The 11279-nt window shown below is 51.6% G+C and overlaps 1 non-coding gene and 1 pseudogene across 1 annotated transcript; both read left to right on the top strand.

Moving 5' to 3' along the window:
• Positions 1-3500, top strand: part of LOC146859391 (28S ribosomal RNA) — a 7356-nt pseudogene extending 3856 nt beyond the window's left edge.
• A 6710-nt stretch (positions 3501-10210) lies between these two features.
• LOC146859390 (5.8S ribosomal RNA) lies at positions 10211-10363 on the top strand. The gene has a single exon (XR_014980158.1). It is a non-coding gene; the product is annotated as a 5.8S ribosomal RNA (ribosomal RNA).
• The last annotated feature ends 916 nt before the right edge of the window (positions 10364-11279 follow it).

The raw sequence follows: 11279 nt of genomic DNA, 5'->3' as shown, positions 1-11279 counted from the left end.
AACAGATCACCGCTCAAGCCTTTGCAGATGATATAGCAGTTTCAAAACTAAGGGCCTCATGTAGGAAGCCAAATACCGGTGGTAACGGCCGATTTTCAGTAATTATACCGTTACCGGGCCGGTATTTTGGCTTTTGGTATGTAGGGGGATCATTTTTGTATTCGGTAATTTACCGAATCGGTAAAATTACCGATTCGGTAAATTCCGAATACAAAAATGAGATGTAGGGGGAGTGTGTGGGTGTGTTCTGGAGTCGGTATTTACCACCAACTAATAGTTGGTGGTAAATGCAGAATGGATGTTGAAAAGCATTTTAAAGTGCTTAGAAGTGTGCAATGTGGCAGACATACATGCCCTTAGGGCATGTATGTGTGCCACATGTGCACACATGCAAGAATCAGGGGTGCAACAGGGTGTCAATGTGACACCCTGCCACCCTTGCATGTGTTCCCCCCATTACCGAATCGGTATTTACCGATTCGGTAATGAGGCATACCTTCCCATCAATGGGAAGGTATGCCTCATTACCGAATCGGTATTCGGTAATTACCGACTTTTACCGAATCGGTAAATATTACCGACTCATTACCTACATATCATTTACCACTTCATAAATACCTAATCGGTAAAATTCGGTATTTATGAAGTGGTAAATGGGTCCCTACCTACATATGGCCCCTAATGTGGAAAAAACATAAGTCACCAGAAATAAAAAAAAACCTGGTATATAACTGCAAACCATGGCAATGTGAAAAACACTATATTGAAAATATTCAACCAGCTGACAGTGAGAAATTACTCGGATTGAACTTTCACCCACACACTAGCCATACAAGTAATAACAAAAGAAATGTGATTTTTACTATTTGGGCTCAAAACCTGACAATTTACCACCCAAACCCACTCAAAAAATTTAAATATTGTGTCAAATTGCCCTTTAAATTAGAAATGACAGGAACAGCAGCAAAAACTTTTAATACACTGGATCAAACGATAAAGAAAAATGTCAAGCAATTCCTTCACCTACCTGCATGCAGATGCAATGGTCTCCTGTATTCGAAAAGATCATATGTGGGCCTCAGTGTACCAAAGCTATGTACTACAATTCAACAATTTACTATACCTCAGAGAAGCTCCAGATCTATATATAGCTCATTCCTACATGTATGCAGGAGATCTAATATATGACAAAATTGATAACATCATCAAAACACACAAACTCAACATTTTAGACAGTAGATTTCGGAGTTAAGATTTAAATTTGTTAGCAACATATGATTGGAGGAAAGAGGAATTTGAGTAATGGACAAATTTCCCCAGCCAAAGTGATGATATTAAATACATAGCAAATAATCCAACCTCAAATTTCTGAATCAGCAAGCATAACAAAATGAAAGAAAATCAGTACATAGCTTCACTGATGTTAAGAGCAAATGTTTTGCATAACAGAGAAACCATCACAAGGGAAAGAAATCGAACATTTTATACATGCAGATACTGTAAAGATGTTTGCGAAACAATTTCACACATTTCAGGTGCATGTCCCAAAACTAAGGACATAAGGATAAAAAGCAACAAAAATTATTGGAATTACTCCTTGATAGAGCAAAAAGGTATGGCTGGATGGCAAGTAGGGAACCTCATGTCAAAAACAATCAAGATGAACTACGAAAACCAGATGTAGTATTTACAAAAGATGGTGCTGCTGTAGAGATTGATGTTTAAATTTGAGATGAAAACTCACAGAATTCCCTTGAATTAGCATTTAAGAGTAAAGTTAAATATTATTAGGATCTATCACAGCAAATCAAAGATCTTATCAATTGTAACATTGTGAAATTTCATGGCTTTATTGTTGGATGTCGGGGTGTTGGGGCCTCAATGTAATGATGTTGCTCTGGCTGATCTAGGTTTGCAGATGTCTTTCCCATTAAAAAGAATATTTGCTTGACTACTTTAATGGACACTCTTAAAATGTGCGAAGTATTCAAGGACAATTAAATGTCAAGCAAAATGCTGAGATGTACACTGTCATGCAGCACACATGTCACCCTTATAAAACATATTGTTTTAAAATGTTGATTCTTTAATATTTAAATGTGGTTAAAACAGTTACACAATAGTTTATAGTTGACACGAGAATTAGTATAGATGTGGAATTTCTAGTTAGATGTACATTTTATATGTGTATTTTTTATAGATGTGTGCATATAACAATTTAGACATAAATGTGTGCATCATGATTATTGAAATGTCTTGAATGAAGAATAGGTCTCAAATAATTGCATGCACATAATCACTCCCACACATAGTTTATTGTTGTCCTGCTAATCACACTTTAATTTTTCAGGACTGTTCGTAGACACTTTTATATTGCTGGAATAGTACTGGAGGGTGTACTATCTCTAGCCTATACGTGATTCCAGTTCCATTGAGGACAGCTTTGTAGCTGTAATCTTACTATCTCTAGCCTATATGTGATTCCAGTTCCAGTGAGGACAGCTTTAAGTGTGGCTGTACTCCGGAAGGAATAAATGTTGTATTGTTGGAAGCAAGACCGATTTGACACTGATGGACAGCAATAATAACCCAGAATGAGCCACCATGTGGTGGTACAGAAATAGCCAAATGCCTCGTCATCTAATTAGTGACTCACTTGAATGGATGAGCGAGATTCCCCTTGTCCCTACCTACTATCTAGCGAAACCACAGCCAAGGGAATAGGCTTGGCAGAATCAGCGGGGAAAGAAACCATTGTTGAGCTTGACTCTAGTCTGTCACTGTGAAGAGACATGAGAGGTGTAGGATAAGTGGGAGGCCCTCAGGCTGCCGGTGAAATACCACCACTTTTATTGTTTTTTCACTTAAATGGTGAGGCAGGGGCGAGCCCTGTGGGGCTCTCGCTTCTGGCGACTGGAGTGACCCGCTCCGGGGACAGTGGCAAGTGGGGAGTTTGACTGGGGCGGTACACCTGGCAAACGATAACGCAGGTGTCCACAGGCGAGCTCAGGGAGGACAGAAACCTCCTGTGGAGCAGAAGGGCAAAAGCTCACTTGATCTCGATTTTCAGTATGAATACAGACTGTGAAAGCGGGGCCTCATGACCCTTCTGACTTTTTGGAGTTCAAGCAAGAAATGTCAGAAAAGTTACCATAGGGATAACTGGCTTGTGACTGCCAAGCATTCATAGCAACGTCTCTTTTTAATCCTTCGATGTCGGCTCTGCCTATCATTGTGAAGCAGAATTCAACAAGCATTGGATTGTTCATCCACTAATAGGGATGTGAGCTGGGTTTAGACCATAGTGAGACAGGTTAGTTTTACCCTACTGATGATGTGTTGTTGCAATAGTAATCCTGCTCAGTACGAGAGGAACCGCAGGTTCAGACATTTGGTGAATGTGCTTGGCTGACGAGCCAATAGGGTGAAGCTACCATCTGTGGTATTATGACTGAATGCCTATGTGAGAAGCTGGCTTAGTATATGGTGCGTGCTTATGTAAGTGGGCACCCTGCACTAATCCAGACAACCATTATCAATCAGTACATTTGTAGAGCGCACAACTCACCCGTGGGTGCTGGGGGGGGGGGGGCAAGGGTGCTGCTACTGCTCGAACAGCCAGGTCTTGAGGAGTCTCCTGAAGGCCAGTAGGTCCTGGGTCTGTTGTAGGCGGATGGGGACGGTGTTCCAGGTTTTTGCAGCGAGGTGGGAGAACGATCTGCCACTGGCGGTCGCTCGACGAATGCGTGGGATGGTGGCGAGGGCGAGGTCGGCGGAGCGAAGTTGGCGGTCGGGGTGTAGAAGGTGAGTCCTTCGTTGAGGTACGCTGGTCCGGTGTTGTGGAGAGCTTTGTGGGCGTGGGTGAGGAGCTTGAAGGTGATCCTCTTGTTGACAGGGAGCCAGTGAAGGTCTTTCAGGTGGGCTGTGATGTGGCTGTGGCGGGGGATGTCGAGGATGAGGTGTGCAGAGGGGTTCTGTATGCGTTGTAGTCATTTCTGGAGTTTGGCTGATGTTCCTGCGTAGAGACCGTTGCCGTAGTCCAGTCTGCTGGTGACAAGGGCATGGGTGACTGTCCTTCTGGTACCGGTGGGGATCCATCTGTAGATCTTGCGGAGCATGCGGAGGGTGTTGAAGCAGGAGGAGGAGACGGCGTTCACTTGCTGGGTCATTGACTGTGCTAAGTCCAGGATGACTTCCAGTTTGCGTGCGTGATTAGTGGGTGTCGGTGCAGCTCCCAGTGCGGCCGGCCACCATGAGTCGTCGCAGGCGGAGGGGCTGGATCCGATGACGAGGTCATCCGTCCTGTCCGAGTTCAGTTTCAGGCGGCTGATCATCATCCATTCGGCGATGGCTTTCATTCCTTCGCGGAGGTTGGATTTGGCGGTGGTGGGGGCCTTGGTGAGGGAGAGCATCAGCTGGGTGTCGTCGGCGAATGAGACGATGTTGAGGTCGTACGATGTTGGCGAGCGGTGCCATATAGATGTTGAAGAGTGTCGGGCTGAGAGACGATCCTTGGGGTACGCCGCAGATGATCTTGGTGTCTTTAGAGCGGAATGGGAGGAGGCGGACACTCTGGGTTCTGCCGGTGAGGAAGGAGGTGCTCCAGTCCAATGCTTTGTAACGGATCCCTGCGTTGTGGAGGCGTGTGTGGAGGGTGTGGTTGCAGACGGTGTCGAAGGCGGCCGAGAGGTCCAGGAGGATGAGGGCCGCAGTTTCTCCGTTGTCCATCATGGCCCTGATGTCGTCCATTGCGGCAATGAGGGCTGTTTCGGGGCTGTGGTTGCTGCGGAAGGCGGATTGGGACGGGTCCAGGATGTTGCCTGTTGACGATTTTCTCGATGACTTTCACTGGGAAAGGGAGGAGGGAGATGGGCCGAAAGTTCTTAAGGTCCTTGGGGTCAGCTTTGGGTTTCTTGAGAAGGGCGTTGATCTCGGCGTGCTTCCAACTCCCTGGGAAGGTGGCGGTCTCGAAGGAGCTGTTGATGATTTTGCAGAGATGGGGTGCGATGGTGGAGCTTGCTTTGTTGAAGATGTGGTGCCGGCAGGGGTCGGATGGTGAACCGGAGTGGATGGTGTTCATGGTTTTGATGGTGTCTTTGTCGTTGACGTGGGTCCAGGAGAGCAGGGGGTCGATGTTGATGTGGCTAGGGGGCGGTGAGTCTGAGGTGTCTGTCAGTTGGGGAGGCCTGGTTGCTGATGCTGTCGTGGATGTCTGCGTTCTTGCGATGGAAGAAGGTGGCTAGGAAGTCGCAGACTCAACATTATACCCAGAAGACGTAGAAGTGCCGGGGATCCAACGAACCACCTGAGGTAAGTAATCAGGAAGCCCATGGAGGCCGTGTGCAGAGCGGGAACACGACCGCTGGTTCAATACAAGTCAATGGGTAAGTCGCTGTTGCAATTTTAAAGAAGGACCCTTCCCAGTGGACCCTGAAGAAACCCTGTGGAGGACCGAAGCTTGGAGAGCCACCCCACCCGTGGATACCTACTAAAGATAGACTGGTGGTATTGTTCATAGGGAACTGCGCCACAGCGTATATTCACTGTATGTATGTCTATAAATCCACTATCTGTACGGTGCTAAAAGGTGGAGAGAACCACCTGCCTCCCCCAATTCTGTGGCCTAAGCTACAACTCTAGTACTTACAACGTCCCTAGCACACGTAAAATTTTAGAAGCACAATCAATGACAGCAGTAGCTTCGTTTGTCAATACAAATACATACACTGGTCAAAAATAAATTCTTCAATCTTTTATTCTTTTGCGTAGATTCTTGTTCTGTGACAGATCGAGAACCAACACGTGTTTTGTCGCTTCTGTTACATATATACGCGACTTTTTCAAGGCTCAATCATCTCCAATATGCAATTGTTAACGTGTGGTGATATTTCCTACCCACAATGTCCTCCAGCGTGGGGAAATAATTATGGTAGGGTCCAATTAGCGACGCTCTCTCTCCATTAAATGGTTGTGGATACGTCTCAATCTATTCGTGAATCGCGCAAACCCCTCACGCCGGCTTCCGTGGATATCTTGGGAACCAGGATACCTACACCAGGGAAGCCGGGTGCATAGGTGTGAAGTGGCATTGCAAACCGCAGATGAATTCAATGGAAGACTTCGGGAAGATGCCGCGGCCAGAGAAGGCGAAAGTGTCCGGTGGAACCCAAAGGTGGATTCAAGTTGAGGAGTACCAGGAAGCAGAGGGGACAGAGTCTAAGCCACTTGGAAGTGACCATGAGGCCCGAAAGACGAAAGCCTACTGAAGTCGAGGGTTGCAGGAGAGTTGAGGGTGACGCTGAAACTGCAGCTGTGCAGACCAGGCAACACTGTGGAAGACCAGGAGCCATGCACAAGCTGTCCTACGTCGGATGTCGAGAGTTGAGGTGTTGTGTCCGTCTAAAGCACCAACAATCTTTTGCAACTGCAACCAACATGGAAAGTGAAGAAGGTACAGTGTCAGGACCAGCAAGGTCGAGGTGACTAACCATAAGCAGGGGAGTCAGGGCAAGCCCGAGCAATCAGGGGAGCCTGCAGAAATCAAAGGAGACCCTCGGGAGGACCCACTGGCAGGAGGCACTGAAGTCGTAAGAGGACATCGAGCAGCTTACCGAAGATGTAGGCCCAGGATGCAAGAGATGCAGTGAGGACAAAGATCTTGGTCACAGGAGATGCTTGAGGTTGGGGCTACTTGGAGCCCGAAGATCTTGGTGGAAGGAAGCCAACAAGCCTTTGCAACTGCAAGAGAATGCTGTGCACATGGGTTCGCTTCTTGCAGCTCTGATGAGGGACACTGGCCTCAAACTTGGTGAGAGGACAGGGCAGGCCTTGAGGGATGTGAAGATCCACCACCTGTGTTGCTGAGCCTTTTGGAGTCCGTGGGAGCCCAGATTCAGCAGTCTGATCAGCTTAGGTTGTAGGGGTGTCCTTCTCAGGCAGGGGCACCCTCACACTTAGAACCGAGCACCCTGCTTCAGGGGTGACTTATAGGTTTTAAGTGCAGTGAATTTAGATATAGGGAAACCTATATCTTTCGTAAGTGGTACTAGCACCAGCTTACCCAGGCTGCAATGGCAAGTACTAGGGACTGATAAGGGTACACCAGTGTCCAATCTGAGATGCACCTAAGTACAGGATCCTCCATAACCGTAACAACACCTCAGTGCTGTGGAGCCTCGGTAGCCCTGGGTTAGCCGGCCTCTTGGGGCCGATGCGTAGAGCTGCTCACTTGGGGACCGAAGCGTGGATGGAAGTGGGGGCCTCCATCGCCCTTGGTGCACTGATTGTTCGTGGGACACCTGGTGCTAAATCATTAGTTGACGTCCTGATTCTGTGTCAGGGTTTCATAGGTAGCAGAGCAGCTACCTCGCTGCGATCTATTGAAAGTCATCCTTTGAGCCAAGCTTTTCTCTCCATCCGTGGGAGACCCCTGGACCCTCCTTCACCACACCCAGGGGTGGGTCCCTCTTCCGCCAGGCTGGTGGAAGGGACACAGAGGGGGGAACGCAGGCCCACAGGGGCCTCCCCTCTTGCCCTGCACTGACGGGGGCCATGATCCCTTGCGGGTCAGCAGACTAACCAGATAGATGGGCCGGGATCATCCCCCTCTTTCATTACTCCCACACAAGTCGCAGGGAGGTTAGTAGCCCCAGGAAAGGAGACTCCTGAGCAGCGACCTCGGATCGCCTGGCCACGCTCGCCATCGTCGGATTGCAGTGCGACTGGGTCCGGTCATCCTGGGCTATCTGGTCGCTGAGTCGTCCCCGACCATCTGGTTGCCTGGCTTGGCCAACCAGATTGCCCAGCAGGCTAGGCAACTAGATAGCTGGCCGGCTGGGCTAGCTCCAATTTTTGTCCTCCCGGGGTCCCCACTACATGGGGGCTCAATAGTCGAGGGAAATGGGCTCCCGGGCTGGCCTGTGTAAAGAGGACGTGGCCTGGGCTTAACCCATTCTTGGCTCCTCAAGGCTCCAGTAAATGGAAAGCATCCACCCGAGTCAGCACCCTGAATCCAGGGTATGGGGTGACAGTCACTAGTCAGGGCATGGTGGCTGCACAATGGGGAGGGCTCCCTTGCTCCCCGCCCTGCTGGCTCCAGGGCAAGGAGCAGAGCGAGGCCAGCTCTTCATGAAGGCCCAGTCCCATGGGCGCCGAGCTGGAGCAGGAGCCCGGGAGAACTCTGAGAAGCCCTCAGCAGATGATGCTTGGGCCCGGTCTGGAATTGCAATGACTGTGGATGTCCCGTGCCACCCAGGAGGTGTGGTTAGCAGGCCCGGCGCAGGACTTACCATTCTCCTAAGGGTGAGGGGGGCCATGCAAAAAGGAAGTGGCAGGCCCAGGAAGCAGCCCTCTTTCTCCTTGCTGGAAGGAAGGCTGTGGTGGTGCCCTACGGTCAGAACTCCGGCAGGGCCTGGGCTCCATGCCACCAAGCAGGCAGGGGGAAATGGGGTCTTTGCCACCGGCAGTGCGGCCTGGGGATGGTCCAGACTGGGCTCTAGTCAAGGTTGGGCCTATGTGTGACTTTGGGCTGCTTGGTTGTAAACACCCGACCGTGGACCGGGTGAGGGTTTCCGAGCCTTAGAGCAGAGAGGATGGGGCTGGGCAGGGAGCCAGCAGGCCCAGGTCTGCCAGTCCACCATGGAGGGGATGCTGTCCATGCTCTGCCGGGTTCAGAGGATATGGAAGGAGCCCCCCGCTGGGCCTTAGGGTGGGCGCTCTGGACTGTGGCACTCTCCTGTAGCCGCCTGCCACTTTGCAAGGGTCCCGGGGAAGCTCCTCCAGCTTGGCTGGCTTCAGAAGCATGGACTGTGACCCGGCCCTCGGCTCCGATGGGCCAAGGGGTGTGTCTCTCTGGCCTGGGCAGATTACCGTCCTTCGGGCCTGGCCATCTGGTCGCGCCCAACCCCTTGGCCATCTGGTTGCACCCAATGCTTTCCAATGGTGCTAACAGATGGCTACCCTAGGAATCCCGATGAGGGCTAGTTCGCTCACGCGAGCCCAGCCAGGGCTCCAGGAAGGCCGGGTGCATGGGCACCTTGGATCCCACGGGTTACCAGAAAGGGGGTTAGCCTTCCTCTGGATTAGTAGGTAAAGGGTACTCTGAACCCTCTCGGCCTGGCAGTGCTCAGCCAGTGACCAGACGGGTCCGGACCAGGGGCCTCCCAGTCTGGGGCTCCATCTCCCGGCACAATGCGTGACAGGGCACCCGGGACATGGTCACGCAGGCCCGGAGAGACCTCCCCAGTGTTGTCAAGTCCAGTCACTCCGACCTTGTCCCTAAGGCCCTGCGGGCCCGGGGAGGCTTCCCCTGTGTGGTTAAGTGTAGGCACTTTGACCGTGACCCAGGGGTCCTGGCGGGCCCTGGGATGGGTGCTCCCGCCCTGGGACCCATCCTCCGGCAATGTGGGGCACTTTGGTGAGGACTGGGCCTCCCCCACTGGGGAGGACCAGACCGCCTGAGGGACCAGCCCCTGTCCCTCCAGGAGAGGCACAGTCGTAGGCCCTCCAGAGACGAAACCCACGCTCACCCAGCACGACCCCCGTGGTGGGGGGAATCCAAATGGCATTACATCCCAGGGCTGGGACCAACCCCCCCAAGACCTTGCCGGGCCCTCCTGTCCCTGATGCCTGGCCTGACTGGACTTCGGGCAACTGAGGAGCGGCCCATCTTGCGCGGCAGTGCTGCTTGGAAGAGAAGGAGCTGGGGCCTGCAAGGGGACCCCAGCTCCTCTTGATGGGAGGTGTGTGGGACTCGGAGCTGCTCAGCTCTTCCCTTCTGGCACCTCCGACCTGGACATGGGGGTTGTGGTTCACCCACCAGCCTGCCGGCGCGGCTCGGGCTGTCACCCGAGCAGGGGACTTTCGACTCCCCAGGGGTCTTACCCGGTGGCAGACGGCTGACAAGCAGGTGGGGCAACCCTCTCTCATGCCAGGTGCCCGGCCCGTTCCTGTCCTGTGCGGCTGGGCTGAGGGTTTGAAGATTCACGCGTTCTCTCCCAGTCTCTTTGAGTGGGACCGGCGGTGGTGGGGCTGCCTGTTCCCGTCGCTCCGAGAGCCCCTCTTGCCTGCGACTGGGGAGGGGCAGTCCTGGGCAGAGCGCAGTCCGACTCCCAGAGAGGAACCCTGGCGCTGGGCGCCGGGCCAGTTAACGGACGGACGGCTTTGCCTTCTTCCCGCTTCTCCTGCACTAGCAGGTGGGCAAACGTTTTCGAAAAGTTGCCTGTGGAACACTCGGCTCGCACGTCGATGAAGAACACAGCTAGTTGTGAGAATTAGTGTGAATTGCCAGACACATTGATCATCGACACTTCGGACGCACCTTGCAGCCCCAAGTTCCTCCCGGGGCTACGCTGTCTAAGGGTCGCTCAATCATCAATCACCCCGGGTCTTCCCCGGTATGCAGCTGGGCCCATCGCAGGGTAGCTCCACTTCCCTTCATCACCCCACAAAGTCAGACCCCCCCTCCAATTGCCCGTGGCAGGATCCCTCACCCGGTCCTGTTGCGGATGTATGCTGCCAGTGCGCCTAGCCTTGCCTCCCGCCTTGCAGGGAGCAGCGAGCTGAAGACCGGTCTGCCCTAGGTCCGTATCGGGGCACCTGGCTGCGTGCCGCCATGCGTGGAGTCCTGTATGCAGCAACGCCAGACCGTGGAGACATGGATGCAGCCCGCCACAGTGTGGAGGCATGGATGTGTACTGCCACAGCGTGGAGTCATGGATGCGGCTCTGCCACAGCTGTGATAGCAAAGGAATAATAGGCATGTTGTTTTTTTGTCTCTGTGATCTAGTCTCAGCACTCACAAGACAAGGCTTTCCTTCTCAATACAAAATGAAGGGTTTGGTGTAATCAACAGGTGCAGAAGACAATGCGTATTTCAAAAATTCAAATCCTTGTTCTGCCTCCCTAGACCAAGACAATTATTGAGGGAGGTCCTTCTGAAGGAACCTTAGTAAAGTCTTCTCAATATTGGCATAACCTAAAACTCACTGTCTACAGTACTCCAAACATCCCATCCCTAAAAGGGGCCATACCTGGGAGACTGTAACAGGTCTGGTTTACTTATGGATCACTTTGATGTGATTGGCAGACAGATGTCTTTCTCCAGCCAAGCTGCTGTGACCTAAATATCAGACATGCAGCACACTGAACCACAATTTCTCTTTAGAGGCTAAATGCACCTTTTAGGTAATTCGGTAGGCAGACACAGAGAGTCAACCTTGCATTAGACAAGCGAGTCAGAATCAAGCAACAACCATCAACATATTGAACCAAAGTTGATC

The sequence above is a fragment of the Triturus cristatus genome, chromosome 3_2, assembly GCF_964204655.1.
Source record: "Triturus cristatus chromosome 3_2, aTriCri1.1, whole genome shotgun sequence".
Taxonomy (NCBI): Eukaryota; Metazoa; Chordata; class Amphibia; order Caudata; family Salamandridae; genus Triturus; species Triturus cristatus.
This window is presented reverse-complemented; position numbering and strand designations above follow the sequence as displayed.